The 6,666-nt window shown below is 37.1% G+C and overlaps 1 protein-coding gene across 1 annotated transcript in view; it reads left to right on the top strand.

The window, feature by feature from the left end:
* The first annotated feature begins 2,061 nt into the window (after nucleotides 1–2,061).
* LOC136982193 (uncharacterized) overlaps nucleotides 2,062–6,666 on the top strand; it is a 35,933-nt gene continuing 31,328 nt past the window's right edge. Inside the window, exon 1 of the mRNA XM_067278627.1 lies at nucleotides 2,062–2,216. The gene's annotated coding sequence lies outside the window, so the exon portion shown is untranslated. The remainder of the gene's footprint in view (nucleotides 2,217–6,666) is intronic.

Here is a 6,666-nt window from a genome sequence, read left to right as displayed (position 1 = left end):
CATACGCCAGTGGCCGGATGGCCGAGCGGTCAAGGTGGCAGCCTACCGCTCTGGGGGACCTGGGATCGAATCCGAACGGGTCGAGAAATCCCTAGGAATTTTTCAGAGGGTGGTCCGTTCGGATATGTCGGGCCCCGTCCCTCACCACCCGGTCGCCCCATTGTGGCCTGGCCGAACCCATAATGGGCTTGCTTAAAGAAGCCCTCTAAGTGCCCTCAGGGCGGAAAGAGTTAAAAAAGAAAAAAAGGCGGAAAGAGTTTAAAAAAACTACATACGCGAATGAAAATGGTTTCGTGTTCATTATGATGTAGATTGAAGAATATAATAACCATCTATGTATCTAAAAGACTTCTTTGATTCCGTGGTTGTCAAGCAATTCAATTTTTTAGTTAATTCAAGTTTATTCTTCTGATTTAAAGTTAAATCAATCAAAAAATTAAAATATACAGTAGAGAGTCGTTAATCCGAATTGCCGGTTATCCGAACGATTTTCAGTCGGACTGTGTCGTGCCGAATCGAACTTTTTTGATACTAGATTTACTTCTAAAGTATAATTTTCATGTTTTTATATTCTTCAATATATTTATTTTGTTTTTACAAAATAAAGAAATAATTTTTAACGATACAATAGCTTCGATTATTATTACTATAAAAATTTTCGTTAGGCTTAAACTCGACGAAAATTCAACACGAAGCGACACGCGACGGAAAAAAATTTGAACGTCGGACAGATTAATATATTTTTTCGTACATAATCGGTTATCCGAACAAATCACTAATCCGAACAACCGCAGTCCCCAATTAATTCGGATTAATGACTCTCTACTCTATTTGGTAATATAAAGAATATTTAAAATTTTTCATTTATTTATATATATATATTTTTCTGGGTGTACTATAGATTACTATCTATAGAATTTCAGGACTTTGATTATATATTGGAACTCAGGGGACCGAGACGAGTTCAACTGTACCCTATTTTTGAACCGGAGACGAAAAATAAAAAAGTTATCATACTTTTTCACTTACCATACTTTTTTAATGCTCTCACAAAGACGGCACCATAGTTGCTAGTACTGCCATCTTGCGGTAAAGTCTGCAAACCATGACGTCGAACTACGGTCATCTCCAGTAGGGTTAAACACGCGATACGAGAGCGGAGAGAGCGACGCGACTTCCGATCATCGCGCGATCGCCATTTCGGTTAATGTTACTTATGGCAGCGAACATGGCGGCCCGACTGACTTCTCGTACGGGCGCCACCACACGCCGCCATGTGCTAAACTAGTGATCGATTCACGGTAGCTCTTGAACAAAGTAAAAAAAGGGGGAAACGTCTACTAAAGGCAATTTTAACGGCAAGTGACGGGACTCCCGATCGCGATAGCGAGGCCGACGCGACTCCCTATCATCGCGCGATCGCCGAAAAAAGTACGATAACTTTTTTATTTTTCGTCTCCCGTCCAAAAGTAGGGTATCGTTGAACTCGTCTCGGTCCCCTCAGTTCAGATATATACTCAAAGTTCCGAAATTCCATAGATAGTAATCTATAGTATCCCCATTTTTCTTTTATATAATAATTATTTATTTATTTTATATAAAAAAATTGAGGCGGTTAAGGCGTTAATCTATAGCTCCGGGGAAGCCGGAATCGCCGCTACGTCGCTACGTTCTTCTAAAAGTCGCTATTGTAGCAATTATTGGGAACACTGATAATACATAAATCAATATGTATCAGTTATATTATTATTGACGTTTTCTAATTGTATAAAATCTTAAATTTATAAAATTTATTTATGAACTCAATTATTTAAAAAATTACAAACAAGAAAATAATGTAAGTTTTAAAACATATTTTTTTATTCATAAATACTAGTTTATAAAAGTTTCGTAAGCATTTTTTAAAATATTTTAAATGTTTATTTATCATTATAAGGCAAAAACTGCGGCCAAAATGTTTATTTATTTTATTTCTCTTTCGAAATTCAAGTCTAAACACGACGGCAGTAAAGTTATTTTACCACACCAGGGTGCGTATGGTATCTTTTGTAAAATGAAAATAGCCAATGGCGCGCCACGTAATCGTGACGACGGCCAAGAAAACAACGCTTTGGACCAATCGTTTTATTTATAAGAAAAGCCTTCGAAGTTTAAATTGTCTTTAGCGTGCCCTTCGAATTTCCAATTTTTAATTTAATCCGACGAAAATTATAAAAGTAAGATTTAAATAATTTCGATTTTTGAATGTTTTCGATGCAAACTATAAATGTTAAATACAAATACAAGTTTTAAAAATGAAATCGCGATGTTATTTTAGTAGGAGTTTTTTTAGGCAATTTGTTCATACATTAACACAGGAAGAAACACTAAAAGTGATACCTGCCATTGTTTCTAGTGTTTAATGGTTTAACGGCCATTTCGGTTTTGTTCTTAGCTTTTTAAATATTAAAAACAATTGCCTTGGATGACGTAGACAGAGAAGCATTTATTATTGAGTTATCTATTTAACATAGTTGTGTATTATATTCGAGTATATTGGATCGAAGTTCCCTTAAGCTGTGCCAGTGTTTGTATAACAACAAAAAAGTGATATCGAAAAGACCAAGTCTGATAAAAATAGAACGTTGTGTTAATAAACGTTCTATTTTTACTGAATTTGAGGCCACGCCCCCTTATTTTGTAAAACGGCCAAGGTCAAAATAGGTAAATCAGGCAATATTATTTTAAAAATTCACCAAAAATTAAATTATTATTTGATTCATATGAAAAAAATCACATATATTTACCAATATAGTTAGTTTTAAATACGACATTTTTCAATAAAGTTTGTTTGAAAAATTTATGAGAAAAAAAAAATAATATATGATAATTGACATTCAAACTTGAAAATTTGTTACTTTTTGTCAAAATTAACATTGTCTGGTTACTTTATTCTTATTGTCACTAAGCAAGAATGACGTAGAATATTGTTCTGTACAATTTGATATTACATTTATGCACGTACGTTTATTCGTTGTGAAATTATCGCACATTATATCAAACATTTGTTTGAAATCTGAACTTTATTCTGCTTTCATCTAATATAATTAACTAATATACTTTATTCATTTCATATCAAACAAGACTATATATTTTTGTAATAAACATACGATTACCAATAGCAATAGATGTAACATTTGCTAATATTTTAGATTTAAAAAAAAATTAAAAATTAAAAATTAAAAAAAATATATAAAATATCAGAACTGAAGGTCATAACTTAAATATATACGATATATTAACATATTATAGCTGAATAAACTTATTATAGCATAAATCAACTTATTATAGCAATATTATTGCATGAATATGCTAAAAATAAAATAAAAAATTATCAGAAAATGAAAAATTAAGAAAAAATAACCGATAATTAAAATTTTTTAAGTCGACAAAACACCACCTGGACAAAAATATGTAGAATGAACGATAAACAAGACAATGCCGTCAAGTGCTGACATCTGTTGTCAATAAATTTTATAAAAATCGATTGTTAACAGGGTAACGATCAATCGGTACCCTGGCCGTTTTGCTAAACGAATAGGGTAACGATAGATCGGTACCCTGGCCGGGAAAGGGTTAATAAACGTTCTATTTTTACTGAATTTGAAGGTTTTTGATACTAATTTTAGTTAATATGTCCGGCTTTTCTAGTTTTTTTTTCTTTGGAACAACATTGCCAACAATTTGCTGTTAGTGCTTGATAAACCACTTGGGACTTAGGGGATACTATAGATTACTATCTATGGAATTTCGGGACTTTGAGTATATATCTGAACTGAGGGGACCGAGACGAGTTCAACGATACCCTACTTTTGGACCGGAGACGAAAAATAAAAAAGTTATCGTACTTTTTTCAGCGATCGCGCGATGATAGGGAGTCGCGTCGCTCTCCGCTAAGTCGGCCTCGCTATCGCGATCGGGAGTCCCGTCACTTGCCGTTAAAATTGCCTTTAGTAGACATTTCCCCCCTTATTTTACTTTGTTCAACAGCTACCGTGAATCAATCACTAGTTTAGCACATGGTGGCGTGGTGGCGCATGGTGGCGCCCATACGAGAGGTCAGTCGGGCCGCCATGTTTGCTGCCATAAGTAACATTAACCGAAATGGCGATCACGCGATGATCGGAAGTTGCGTCGCTCTCTCTGCTCTCGTATCGCGTGTTTAATCCTACTGGAGATGACCGTAGTTCGACGTCATGGTTTGCAGACTTTACCGCAAGATGGCAGTACTAGCAACTATGGTGCCGTCTTTGTTAGAGCATTAAAAAAGTATGGTAAGTGAAAAAGTATGATAACTTTTTTATTTTTTGTCTCTGGTTCAAAAATAGGGTACAGTTGAACTCGTCTTGGTCCCCTGAGTTCCAATATATAATCAGTCCTGAAATTCCATAGATAGTAATCTATAATACACCCGGGACTTATTCTGTATGTTGACGTCAGAGAGGCTCCATTAGGATGATGCTTGATCGTAGTCCAGACAGTAGCTTAGTAGGTGCTGCGTACTGTGTCTTTTCTGACAGAGTGCATGTAAGTACGGTTAGTCAGATTGAACGAGGAGGCATCTGTGTTCCGGGTGGAACTGGTGGCCCTGGAGGGGGCGTCCCGGTGGATCCTATGACATCTGGGTCCAGAGCCAGTCACAGTTTACTCTGACAGCCAGTCATCACTTCGGGCCTTGAGCGATGGGTACCACAGGGATGAGTTGGTACGGGAGATCGAAAGTAGGGTACCGAGGGCGAGGTACACGTCACACATTATCCTGGGGTGGGTCCGAGGTCACGTCGGGATCCTGGGCAATGAGCGCACTGACCAACTGGCCGAGGAGGAGGCCAGGGGTCCATTTTTAACAAAGATGGTGGAACCCTCAACTACATACATAAAAGGTACTCTACTGCAATACTTGATGACATACTGGCAGGAACGCTGGACTCAAAGTACAGTAGGTAGGTCAGTCTATGCCTTCGTGCCTGAAGTTGGCCGTAATCCAGTGTGTTGCGATTGGCTTGTGACGCAAATACTAACCAGACACAGGTTTCCCCACTTCAAGTCCAAGTTTGGACAGGAGATGGTAGCTGCTCCTGTGGGTGTTTTTGCGGCAATGTGAGGCACTACATACTTGATTGTCTTCTTACTGAGGATTTTCACCGAGGGGCCGACTGGGTCAACTGGTCTAAGCCTCCTGAACAAATACTATGAACACTAGCAGCTAGTAAAGGAAACTTAAAGAAACTAAAGAATTTGATGGAAAAATTAGTGGTCTGGTTGACCTATGAGCTCAGTGGATGCACTGGGCAGGGCCTCCTTTTCTAGTGGAGGGGACCCCCCTGACCATCATCGTGAGCATTGGTAGAGAACTCCATGTGCAGTACAGGCTGTACCAAAACATATATCTATGTAAAAGGGTTGGACTTGAGAGGGAGGAAGGCAAGGAAAGTGATGAAGGTTGGTGGTCCCTCTTCGGTTACGCCTGAGCCAGAGTCAGAGTTCGAGCATTAGAGTGCAGACCAGTAGCTGGGTATCAAACCAGGCCTATCTATGATTAAGACAGTCTCTTTGTACTCTGTAGTGCCATTAGGCATGGCAGAGGCAAATTACTTTTTGTTATATGAAAATTAGATGTGCCCTATGTTGGTGTTTTTTCACCTTTTTCCCATCGCAGATCGGTAATTGTGTGTGACTGTAAATTATACTTATATGTGGTTATCTATAGCTACTGTATGTAATGAAGTATGGTAGCTCTATTATTTAAATGTGTTCTGTAATCTACTGTCATTGACGGTACAGTTGAATATTTTTCTACGGACCACTGGTTTGGGAACTGCTGCTTTGCCTAAACATACATTTAGCACATACTTCGTTCTACATAATTTTACCCAAGGACAATTGTTAAAAATGGTTGAAAAGAAATATGTGTGCTGGAGTTAATGGTTACTTTTATTTTTGTTTGTCGATTGCAATTACTTTATAACTAAGATTGCATTTTTTAATTAAATTAAGATTTGTTTTTGTATATATATGTTATGTGCCAAAATATACAGTACTGAAATGAAAAGACAAACAATATTATTTTGTTGTCACCTGTGAGTTTATTTCTCCCAAAAAAAACTAACATACATTCTATTAGTGTGTTGATTTATTATGGTATGAATAATGTAAGTATTCGACATGTTCACCGCCTAGCCATATGCAGTGTTTGTATTGCAGATTCTTGCACGTATTCCATAAGTTCGACCGGACTTCACCTTCTGTTGACACTACGCTGCCAGAACAGCAAAATTTCTTAACAATAGACTACATAACTTTGTTATTGGTGGCGTCTTGTTGAATCTCTCTTGAGATTGTTCTGCCACCTTTTTCAAACTCTGTCCCCTTTCATTTAATGGAAATAATACTTGGCTATGAATGCTTTTTCCTTCTTCAAGAGACCCACTTCCAGCAACAACTGCATGACAATTTTCTTTTCGCTACTGGAAATGTGTGTGGCCTGAGCTATCCCCATTGACAAATGCACGTGTGTTCGAGATGCATTAGTTTTGGTACTGTATATTTCGGTGCATACAATATTTCAGTTTTTAGTAATCTTTTTATTATTTATAAATATATTTTACTGACGGATTGTATTTTTTA

The sequence above is a fragment of the Centruroides vittatus genome, unplaced genomic scaffold (assembly GCF_030686945.1).
Source record: "Centruroides vittatus isolate TY-2023 unplaced genomic scaffold, ASM3068694v2 contig_817, whole genome shotgun sequence".
In the NCBI taxonomy this organism is placed as follows: domain Eukaryota; kingdom Metazoa; phylum Arthropoda; class Arachnida; order Scorpiones; family Buthidae; genus Centruroides; species Centruroides vittatus.
This window is presented reverse-complemented; position numbering and strand designations above follow the sequence as displayed.